The sequence below is a fragment of the Physeter macrocephalus genome, chromosome 2 (assembly GCF_002837175.3).
Source record: "Physeter macrocephalus isolate SW-GA chromosome 2, ASM283717v5, whole genome shotgun sequence".
In the NCBI taxonomy this organism is placed as follows: Eukaryota; Metazoa; Chordata; class Mammalia; order Artiodactyla; family Physeteridae; genus Physeter; species Physeter macrocephalus.
Window position 1 is genome coordinate 82,446,128 of NC_041215.1, and position 12,671 is coordinate 82,458,798.

General features: G+C 34.6%; 1 protein-coding gene across 15 annotated transcripts in view; it reads right to left on the reverse strand.

Moving 5' to 3' along the window:
• The window catches only part of LOC102992546 (uncharacterized), a 127,494-nt gene that overhangs the window by 69,405 nt on the left and 45,418 nt on the right, over nt 1-12,671 (reverse strand). For 11 of the 15 annotated variants that reach the window (XR_008618757.1, XR_008618765.1, XR_008618764.1 and 8 more), the window contains exon 2: nt 8,855-8,917. The exons of the other annotated variants lie outside the window; for them this stretch is intronic. The gene's annotated coding sequence lies outside the window, so the exon portion shown is untranslated. The remainder of the gene's footprint in view (nt 1-8,854; nt 8,918-12,671) is intronic. 15 annotated transcript variants of the gene reach the window in all.

Consider the following 12,671-nt stretch of genomic DNA (forward strand, 5'->3'; position numbering starts at 1 on the left):
TATACAATGGAATATTACTCAGCCATAAAAAGGAACAAAATTGGTTCATTTGTTGAGATGTGGATGGATCTAGAGACTGTCATACAGAGTAAAGTAAGTCAGAAAGAGAAAAACAAATATCGTATATTAACACACGTATGTGGAACCTAGAAAAATGGTACAGATGAACCGGTTTGCAGGGCAGAAGTTGAGAGACAGATGTAGAGAACAAATGTATGGACACCAAGCGGGGAAAGCCGCGGTGGGGTGGGGATGGTGGTGTGATGGAGATTGGTATTGACATGTATACACTAATGTGTATAAAATTGATGACTAATAAGAACCAGCTGTATAAAAAAGTAAGTAAAATTAAATTAAAAATTTTTAAAAAACAAAAAACCCCACCAAATTCAACAATATATAAAAAGGACCATATACTATGATCAAGCCTGATTTATTCCAGGGATTTGGTAACTTGACGAACAACTTGGAAGGGGTAAGATTAGTGACAAGGAAGTTTGAGAAAAAGGTATGTGAAAGGACCTTTAGGTATGGGCCAGAAGATGAGAATATCATATTGTATGTTGTTGAAAAGTGGAGATGATTACATTTCCGGTTACAGTATTTAAAATTTTAATTAGTTTTGGGGTTTACACTGAAGATTAATTTATAAAACAAATAAACTTGATCCTGCAGTGGTTGATTCTGGTGGAGTGTGTGTGTGTGTGTGACAAAAATTCTACTTATTTCCTTCTCACTCTTCCCTTATAAACCCGTAGGCTACTCAGAGTATGATTAAAGCTACTAATATAGTCCATCCTCAGTTTAGAGATGAGAAAATGTTCAAAGAATTGACTTGATCTGTTGCAAGTCATACTGTTAGTGGCATAGCCAGAATGAAAACTCAAGTCTGCCTCATAAGCTAGTGCCCTCACCAGAATAGCATATTACTTCTGTAACTGGGAATAAATGCCATTTAATGGTAACTCCACCCTTCCTTGTTATCTAATCCATAACTCATGATGACAGAAAAGTAGCACCATTTTCTATTCTTTGAAACGTGGAAAAGAGAGTTGCAGGTATAGACACTAGAATAAAAAACATTAAATATTTGAATGTATATTTATAATCCGCATCATACATTTTCCCCTCAGACTTGGAATGGCCTTCGAGCTACAAGTGGTAAACATTGTGCTCAGAGTGTTGTACTCATTGTGTAATTTAAGGGGAAGGCAGCATAAATCTCTGAAAGATGCTGCTGTCTCCAGCTGGACTTTTATCTAAGTTTGCACTGTCCACATGAGGCTTTTGAACACTTGAAATTTGGCTAATCTGAATTGAGATGTGCTGTATAAAATATACACCAGACTTTGAAGACTTAGTATGAAAAAATAATGTAACATATTTCATTAGAAATTTTAAAATACTGACTGTATGTTAAAGTGATAACATTCTGGAAATTTTTGGTTAAATAAAACATATTATTAAAATTAATTTTACATGTTTTTTTACCTCAGCATGGCTATTAGAAAGTGTAAAATGACATTTGTACTTTGCTTTCTATTTCCCTTAATCAGTGTTGATGAGAGAAAACCAAATCAAATTGAATGGAATTTGGACAAAGTTTCCGGTAGTCCATTAGAGCTGTCAAAATATTAAAGATGTCAGTTATTTCACAAGTCTATGAGCTGCTGAGTTTTTACTTTTGACAAAATCACCATCCGCAAATTGGAATTTTTCTTTTTGCAGAAAATATTGGAATGGCAGTAAGTCGGGACTGTGTCTAATTCTGCTTTTAACACAGAACAAGTTACATTGATGGTATCTGATAATTTTGCTTTAGAAATCAGGTGGACAAAAGCAATTTAGCTCCCCAGGGAAAGTATAGTGAAAAAGGGCCTACTGGTTAGTTGCTTTGAACATAGAAATACTTACTTTGAAAATCTGAGGCTTATAAGGGGAGGTTGCTACTTTTGAAAAGCTGCTACACTTAAAGGTTGTTAAAATGAAATTACTTCCCTTAAAGAATGAAAAAAAAAATTAAATAAATAAATAAAAAGAAAATCTGAAGCTTATATCACTTTATCATATTATTTCTAATTTTATTTCAATTTAAAATTTTAATTCCTCTATAATGAGATGATATTCCTTTTGATATATAAAATTTTAGGTTGGCTATAATCATTCTTTTACAATATTCATTAAATCAAACCCATAAATAAATAAAATATATCATTATATATATTACATATCTAATATATAAAACATTATATTAGACTAATACACACCAGCATGACAAAACCACAACTAATGTCTTCCAAGTAGGAATGTTAACTTTCCAGAACTTAATGATTTCCTTGGTCTCCTACATTGCGGAGGCGTTCCAATAAAGTTCAAACAACCTTCCAAGATAGAATCATATTATGGCTGTCTTTGAAATGACAGAGACTGTGAGTGCTACATGGGGGCACAGCACCATACCTGCTAAAATGGACCATAAAGGTCAGTGGTGATGCTCAGTTAGATTAGTGTCTTCTCAAATCTGTTCCTCCTCCTTCTCCTGTGTTGATGGTATCACCATCTATTCACAGTCCTTCTATATTTCCTCACTTTCATTCCGTGTGTCTAAGTGGTCATTAAGTAGTGTCAAATCTACCTTTGAAACGTCTCTTGAATTCTTCCCTCTCTCAACCATTTTCAGGATAACTTTCCTAGGTGAGTTTCTCATCAACTTGGCCTCTGATACCTGGAATAGCCTTCAAATGATTAAGTTTCCAAAATGAGGACCTGTCTGCAACTTTTTCCCACTTTAACTGAGGATCCATATTGCCACCACAATGACTTATCCAAATACCCTAAAGATATTTCCAACTGGATCCTTACCACCTACAGGATAAAGTCCAAACTGCTTAACATAACCTTAAGGCTCTATATGTTCTAATCTCAATTTACTTTTCTAGACTTACGTCCTGCCTCTCCCACTACATCCTAGACTATGAAACCTATGTTTTTAAAGAAAATCACATAATCAAAAATCCTTTAACATTCTGGATTTTTTATTGTTAATATTGGGGGAACTGAGGGGATTTATGTATTGTATAATAAAACAGACATTACTCAAATATAAATCTATTACTTATAGAAAATTTATTCTGTGTATTTCCCTTTGTCAATGAAGTGGGAATTCTTTTGATAGCAAGAGACAGAAATCAAATTTGAATTAGCTTTGGCAAAATTAGAAATTATTGGCTTATGGATTCCAAGGAAGCATTAAAAAAAACCAACCTAAGAGATGGGCAGGGCTGCAGTTAGGCCTCAGGAATGACTGCAGGAACTCCACTGCCATCAAAATTCCTTTTGACAGTTGGCTCAGCTCCTCTCTGCATGTCATCTACAAATGCTCTCACTGCAGACAGGATGTCCCCACAAAGTGGAAAACAAGGATAACAATAGTTTTTTGGGTCAGTGTTCTTTAATAACCATGTGGCTGCCTCTCTTTCTTGATTCCAACTTGAAAAATTCAGAGGAAAGCCTCTGACTGTACTGTCTTAGGCCAGGTGCCTACCCCTGGACCCAATAAGTGTTACCAGGGGAGTGGGGTCATGTAAGCAAGAAAAGTTCTGCCTACAACCATGTGGATGGTAGAGAGGGAGAAGGATACCACTTCTTAGGAAAGAGAGCTTTTAGGGAAGGCAGTATCACAGACAATCAGTCAAGTAATTCTTAAATAATTTTAGTGATATTAGATAAAAACAGCTGCAAATTGTGTAATTTTTAATTATATTTAACTTCAATTTTAATTACTAATTGATCCAGGCCTGCTAACACTATAGCTGGCACCACTATAAGAGATTTTTAGGCCTGCTTGGCCTACAAATTTGTGCTCATAATTTGCTTTTTCTACTTAAGATTTTCTTGTTTTGTTTTAGGTTTCTAATGATATTGGTTCCAAATACTGTTAATTTAAGTTCCTAATAGTCATAACTCATATTTCTGTATTTGCTTATTTTATTGGCCAGAACTTCAAGAATCATGTAATCATTTGTATCATTGTAAAATTTTTAGATAAATGTATAAATAAAGGCTAGTAGGGTAAGGAAGCAGGAAAAGGGTACCTCATCTGAGTGACTGTATAGGTTCCTGTTGGAGCTAGAAGGGAACTCAATGACAGCAAGGCTTATAACAAGCTGGGATGCAGAATATGGCATTCCCAGTTTTTAAAATATTGAAACAATACTAAATGGGTTGGTAAGCTGGGGCTGACCTGAGATACTACCCTTCCTCCAGCTCTCCACAGTTCAACAACTAAAAGGTTAGATCTTGGCATAGTAGGGGTTGATTAGTTCCAACTGGTTGTTTAATATTTTGAGCATCAGTGATATTAAAACACAGTAATTTATGTAATTTGATTCCTAGTGGGATACACCCTCAGGACAAAAACAAAAAAAAACTTACAAAAAAATCTTATGTCATCTTTGATCACCAAATTGTCAGTAAAAATTCTGAAAGTATTAAAGTAGTCTAAAAGAAGGGACCAAGATTTTTAGCAAAAAGAAATACAACTACAAAACCGAAGAAGCAAAACTTTGTACTCAAGTTTGTATTGAAAATATGAGTAAGAACTCATAATGCATTTTTATCCTTAAACTTCTATTTTCCTAGTTCTGTTCACTGAAAAGGCTCAGAAACAGTGAACAACCTCAGAGAAATAAATACTACCACAGCCTAGACTGTGGTCTCTAGGGTTTAGAGAAACGGCTACTTTGAGATCTGGAGCAAGAAATGTATAAGATAAGCCTGGAAATATTGTCATACAAACAGTGAAGAAGCTTGATAGCTTCTTCTTTGATATGACTACTACCTGTAAAAGGACTCAGGGGCTAACTTGAGAAGGTTCCCACAATTTGAGCATCAATAAGAATAACTGCAATTGATTAAACATATCAAGTATGTTAAAATCCATGACATCATAATGGTATTTTTAAAAGAATTTCATTGGTCACCTTTGGAGGTTGCTAGTAAACCAACTCATTACTCTGAAAACTGGTAAGTAAAGGGAAAGAATCAAGCATTTAGCCTGCCTTTCTCTTATGAGCTTTACCTCTTGGTAGTTAAATAGTTGAGGTCAGGGAAATTATACAAATAGATATTATAGAAATAGTACAGCTAATAAATGAAGAAGAAAAGATATAATTAGAGTGTTAGCATTTTGCAAACCCTTAATGGAAATAATGGAACTAGGAAATTATCATTGAGGGCTGTTAACATAAAAAGAAAAACACTAGATATCACTATCTCCTGATGGAAGAGCTTTTTACCACTTATGAAATGGTTTTGTTTTTTTAAAAAGTTAAAGCTTAATAAGATCAAACCTCTAGATCTAACTGGAAATTTGTAGATGATTAAAGGGAACAGAGAAACATGTTAATTGATGCCACAGGAATGCAATCAAGTCTAGATATGGGGAAACTCTTTAGGGTGAATGACAATAGCTGACACTCAGAGCCTGACAGGAATTTTTTTTAGGCTTTCTCCCCTAAGCTAAAATGAAACTATGTACCCAGAGAAAAGAAGCAAATTGGAAAAAATGTAGTCGGAAGGGTGGGTCAGTCTCTTTATCATTCAGGCTGCAACCCAGTTCTTTGGAAAACCGGAAACAACTGTCTTTGCCTTGGAAATCTCTACAGGACCAGAGGTGTGGCTCTAGAAAGTGGTTCAAAGTTCACCTGTCCTTTTGCCAATCCCCAAACCTCGCCTATTCATCTCAAAATGCTTGTATTTACTGGGACATTGAACTGTGCCTTTGTGATGCAGATTTTCTACCACTATCTTCTCTAGGACCTAAGAGCCATTCTTTGAAATGCAAACTTTAGGGAGATGTTTCTCATCCAACAAAACAAAACAAAACAAAAAGAAGGGTGGCGATATTTGGAAATGGGGCAAATGAGAAATCTTAAAAATCTTATCTATAAATATTAGTAAAAAGGCTTTAGTCATCTGAACAGATGAACACAACTTTTTCCAAATGCCAAAACAAAATTTGAATCCAACTATTCTTTTATAAACTAGTAAGTTTTGTACTACTGTACCTCCCTAATAAATTTTTTTTAAAATGAGAGCTATAAGTTCTCTGCATCTGCCCATATGTTTGTGTGTATCTGTATACATATGTTGTAGATGTGTGATATTTTTCTACCTTCACATGGTATTGTAAGCAGATAGGGTATGGGAACCTTGGAGAAAGAGAACCAGGCATGGCTTTCTTGACATAAGAGAAGCCATTTTGTGGCTTAAAGACTTAAACATAAGACATGACATTATAAAACTCCTAGAAGAGAACATAGGAAAAATGTTCTCTAATGTTTTGTACCAATGTTTTCTTAGGTCAGTCTCCCAAGGCAATAGAAATAAAAGCAAAAATAAACAAATGGGACCTAATCAAGCTTACAAGCTTTTGCACAGCAAAGGAAGCCATAAACAAATGAAAAGACAACCTATGGAATGGGAGAAATTTGCAAATGATGCGACCTACAGTGCTTAATTTCCAAAATATACAAACAGCTCATACAACTCAACAACAAAAAACCAAACAACCCAATTGAAAAATGGGCAGAACTAAGTAGACATTTCTCCAAAGAAGACATACAGATGGCAAACAGGCACATGAAAAGATGCTCAACATCACTAATTATTAGATAAATGTAAATCAAAATTGAAATGAGGTACCACCTCACGCCAGTCAGAATATCCATCATTAAAGTCTACAAAATAACAAATGCTAGAGAGGGTGTGGAGAAAAGGCAACACTCCTACACTGTTAGTGGGAATGTAAGTTGGTGCAGTCAACATGGAACACAGTATGCAGGTTCCTCAAAAACTAAAAATAGAGTGGCCATAGGATCCAGCAATCCCACTCCTGGACATATATCCAGACAAAAGTATAATTCAAAAACATACCTGCACCCCTATGTCCACAGGAGCACTATTCACAATAGCCAAGACATGAAAACAACCTAAATGTCCATCAATGGATGAATGGATAAAGAAGATGTGGTACATATATACAATGGAATACTACTCAGCCATAAAAAAGAATGAAATAATGCCATTTACAACAAAATGGATGGAAGTAGAGATTATCATACTAAGTGAAGTAAGTCAGAAAGAAAAGGACAAATACAACATGATATCACTTACATGTGGAATCTAAAATATGACACAAATGAACTTATCTACAAAACAGAGACAGACTCACAGACATAGGGAACAGACTTGTGGTTGCCAAGGGGGAGGGGAGGTGGGGGATGGAGGGAGTGGGAGTATGGGGTTAGTAGATGCAAACTATTATATATAGAATGGATAAACAACAAGGTCCTACTGTGTAGCACAGGGATCTAGATTCAATATCCTGTGATAAACCATAATGGAAAAGAATATAAAAAAATAATGAATATATGTGTATAACTGAATCACTTTGCTGTTCAGCATCTATACTTCAATTAAAAGAAAAAAAAAAGGAAGCCATTTTGACCTAAGCCATTTTGTGATCTAAGCCTGGCCACAATGCTTGCCCTTGAATAGGTCTCAGTAATTAATGATCTTAAAGGAAGTGAGGGAATGCAGAAACAAAGGAAAAGCAGTCAAGAAACAATAGTACAGTGATAAAACAGAGTCCTAGTTCCGTCTCAAGGGATATATGTAACAATCTGCTATATATCTTTGAGTTCTGCAGGAACTAAGGCCCCAACCCAGGTGGAGGTTGAAATGATGATGTTGAACTTTTTTGGCCCTCATGACTTCAGTCAACTAAAACTGGGACTCTGTCAACCTTTGCCCCAATTCTATGCTGAATTATCCTCTGTTCTAGCCCCTTCACAAATATGCATGTACCCTTCACTTAAAACTTCCCCAGCTTTGCTGTTTGGGGAGATACTGCTTTGGGAAAGATCCCCAGTGTTCTCTTTACTTGTTGCAAGTAATAAATTCTTCCTTCTCCTGATCTTTGACTTGGTTGTGGTTTTTTTTGTGTTTTGTTTTTTTTTGTGGTACGCGGGCCTCTCACTGCTGTGGCCTCTCCCGTTGCGGAGCACAGGCTCCGGATGCGCAGGCTCAGTGGCCATGGCTCATGGGCCCAGCCGCTCCGTGGCATGCGGGATCCTCCCGGACCAGGGCACAAACCCGTGTCCCCTGCATTGGCAGGTGGACCCTCAACCACTCGGCCACCAGGGAAGCCTGGTTGTGTTTTTTGACTTGACACCCACCAAGAGGCAAACCCAGTTTTCGGGTAACAGTATTGCCAAAATTAATTTTAAAACATCTCTATTTAACTGGTTTAGAATTAAATACTTATAAATGAAGTATTCCTAAAGTTCTCAGAAATATGATGAAAACTAACCCAAATGTTTTTCAAGTTTCCATGACCTTGGAAAATACTGAGTATTAAAGTTAATTTAAACTTGTTGGTTTAATAAAAATAGACATGTCTTAGAGTTATCAGCATTAAATACAAAATTTTTATTCTACCTGGGTTTACTAATCAAATAAGCTCATTTTGAAACCCAGCAGGACCATGTGGGGCTCCTGGGCACAGAAGCGTTTCTGTCCCGTTTCTTGTTTATAGGGAACAGACTCCAGCCTCCATGACCTTCCCTGAATTCCAAACGGCAGATTCCAACTGGTTGCTAGTTGGGGAAGGGAGGGGATGCAGAGACAAGGGAGGAGCAGACAAGAAACCACCTGAGGCAAGATTAAAGGAACCAGAGAAGCTCATCAAGATTAGGAGACCACCTGTGATGAGATTAAAGGAGTGCAGGCCCTTCACACACCCCAATCTTATCAGCAAACCCACCCTTGAACCATTGCTATAAAAACTCACCAATTCCTGCTGGGTTGGGACACACAGTGTTTCAGGGCAGGAGTCTGCTGTGTCCCTCTTTGTCTGGCAAAGAAATAAAGTTATTCTTTTCTACTTCACCCAAAACTGTGAGATTCGATTTGGTCCTAGTGCACAGAGGCTAAGTTTTTGGCATCAAATTTAACTTTGTTACAAAATTCGCTACCAAAAAAAAAATGTGGTATGAAAAAATTTTCATATCACAACTGTTGAAAACTAATACATTAAATAGATATAAGATAAGAGTTTTTAGGTATAACAATTCTGTTTTATTGTAGGTGTACTTAAAAATAGCTTTCAGGGCTTCCCTGGTGGCACAGTTGTTAAGAATCTGCCTGCCAACACAGGGGACATGGATTCAAGCCTTGTTCCAAGAAAATGCCACATGATGCAGAGCAACTAAGCCTGTGTGCCACAACTACTGAGCCTGCACTCTAGAGCCTGCGAGCCACAACTACTGAAGCCTGCACATCACAACTACTGAAGCCTGTGCGCCTAGAGCCCATGGTCTGCAACAAGAGAAGCCCCAGCAATGAGAAGCCCATGCACTGCAACGAAGAGTAGCCCCCACTCACCGCAACTAGAGAAAGCCCACACGCAGCAACAAAGACCCAACCCAGCCAAAAATAAATAAATAAATAAATAAATAAATAAATAAATAAATAAATAAATAAATAAATAAATAAATAAATAAATAAATAAATAAATAAATAAATAAATAAATAAATAAATAAATAAATAAATAAATAAATAAATAAATAAATAAATAAATAAATAAATAAATAAATAAATAAATAAATAAATAAATAAATAAATAAATAAATAAATAAATAAATAAATAAATAAATAAATAAATAAATAAATAAATAAATAAATAAATAAATAAATAAATAAATAAATAAATAAATAAATAAATAAATAAACCAGCTTTCAAAATCTTTTGGTAACTTGAAACTTTACAGTTTTGCTAAGTTAAATTATATGATGTAAATTTATTAAATAGCTAGATCATTTCCAAATAAGACAAAGTATGGTACATTAATTATTGAACATAGGTTTATCTACTTTTGGCTTCCTATTACAAAGAAATTAAAAGATAAATTTGTGTTTGTTAGTAAACCTGTCTTGTGCTTTGAAAAATGGTACAAGAAACATATTATGGAAATTATAAAAAAATATTAGTCTGCCAATTCACAAAAATGCTAATGTAAAAGACAGTTCATAATTGCTTACTTAGTTTTCATTGAAAATTAAGGTTTCTAAGGGTTAAGAATTCTAATTAATATATGTAATTAATATTACTAAAAATAATAAGTGAAACAATTATGTATGCAAGGAAAATAAAATGAATTTTTGGGTAAGAAAATTATGAGGTATGGAGATGCATTTTTATTGAGGGAAAACAAAGTGATTTTTGTCCTAAAATATAGCTGGTATTCCAGAATGAGAAAGAGGAAAATAAAGGACAAACTCTGGACATAAAAAGTTGTAAAAGGTTTATGAAAAAAGAAATCTTGGAAAAGAAATTTTGTGTATGATCAAGCTGGAGAAGATTGAATTGATTTATTATAAGGATTTTAGAAATAAGCTTTAACATCAATAGTGTATTTATGTAAAACTAAAACCTAGTATTTTTTCTGCCAAAAAACCAAAAATTTTTTGAACTATTGGTCTGCTCCTGATAAGATGTTACGAAAATTTTTTGCCTAGAAAGCAAAGATTTTAGGTCTTACCAATTGTGCTTCACACTGTGTCCATCAGGTCTTTGTTTGCTTAAAATTTAATCTTCTTAATATTAATATTACAAGAGTTGAATTTTATTTACAATTATTTAACTTTTTGTATTTACTTACAATGTCTTTGTCACCATGGTTAAATGGATATCTAAGTATTGTTTCATAGTGATCTATTTTCCTATTTGATCAAGTGTTTTAAAGCATTTTAATATTTTTGACAAACTTCAACCAAATATTAGATGAGCTCTCTCTCTCTTTTTACCTTGAACTAACTTTAAAACTTCCCAGAGGGTCCCTGGGATTTGCTGGATTTGCTCTCTCTCTTTATAAAAGAGAGATATTAAACTAATTTGGCTTATTTGATATATTAAATTACATGAGGAGCATTGTCAAATAAGAAGTAATACTAGGCCTTTATGTTGTGTGTGAATAGGCATATATTATAAATGTTCCAGAAATTATGTGAAATACCTAAAAATCTGGTATGTTTTGTATAATGTCATCATAATGTCAGTTGTTATCTTAAAATGTCATACATCACACAAATAACTATACTTCCTTATCAAATGAACTCTAATAATGGGCATTTTAAGTCTTTTATTATTTATAGACAGTTATTGTATTACTCAGATGTTTTTACAAAATCTGCCTGCAAATGTGTTTCATCTTCAGAAAAAATTATGGAAAGGAATCTAACAAGTACCCTAGAATACAAGAATTTATAGAACGCTAATGGAGAAACTTATGGCTTCATAAACTTCTAACAAAAGATGAAGAGCCACAAGAATTAATCACATGGGAATGAATGAACTGATGAAGATGATTATAATTCTTTATGACTTTTTTGTTCGAAAGATTACTGATTTTTAAAAAAATGTTTGGCTTTTCAGATTTAAGGAAATCTTTGTCTCTTTTCTCTTAAGCTATCAACAATTTGGTAAGATATGCCTTTGTGAACAAAGATGAAACTTTTACTTTTTCTCCCAACCTGATTCCTCCAGAATTCAGAAACTCTAAGTAAGTATTTTCATGGCAACTTAGCTATTTGCACAAGTTCAGTAGGAATCTCTTCTCCTTGTAACAGAATACAATTGGAAACTGGTTATATTACCAAGGCTTTGACTGTAATGCATACTTGAGAGAGTCAAGCATAGACTCAGATTTGATCAGATGGCTTTAAGGAAATGAGAATTGACTTTATGGAGCCAATAAAGCGCCTTAAAAAAACTACCTACTATGTTGCTTACAGGGTTCTCAACAGCCTTAATGAGGTAATGAGGGTCACTTCCTGGCAGGTACAGGAACCTCAGGATATTTGGGGGACTTCAAGAAGAAAGAATTTCACCCAAATCTGTAGGTATTGCAGGCAAGTCTGAGGATATGTTCTTGGTTTAGCTTTCTAGCCTTAAGAGGACTTTAAACACTCAGTCTGAGATTCCTTACAAAAAGTTCCAACAAAGCAGATTGAAAAGAGCCTATAAGAGCAATTGCTATTCTTGCTACACTTATGTGATTATCAGGCCAAGTTTATTGAATCTAGACTTACTTTGCAAACAAATTAGTCTTCATTTGACTTTCTTTGTAACAATGGGGGTAATTTTAAAGAGAAAAACTATGTTTCAATAATACAACTTTGTGTATATTAGATTCTAGTGCTGTTTCTTTTCTTTTTTTTAAATTTAATTTTATTTGTTTTTATACAGCAGATTCTTATTAGTCATCAATTTTATACACATCAGTGTACACATGTCAATCCCAATCGCCCAATTCAGCACACCACAATCCCCATCCCCCCGCGGCTTTCCCCCCTTGGTGTCCATACGTTTGTTCTCTACATCTGTGTCTCAACTTCTGCCCTGCAAACCGGTTCATCTGTACCATTTTTCTAGGTTCCACATGCGTTAATATACGATATTTGTTTTTCTCTTTCTGACTTACTTCACTCTGTATGACAGTCTCTAGATCCATCTACGTCTCAACAAATGACTCAATTTCATTCCCATTTATGGCTGAGTAATATTCCATTGTATATATGTACCACTTCTTCTTTATCCATTCATCTG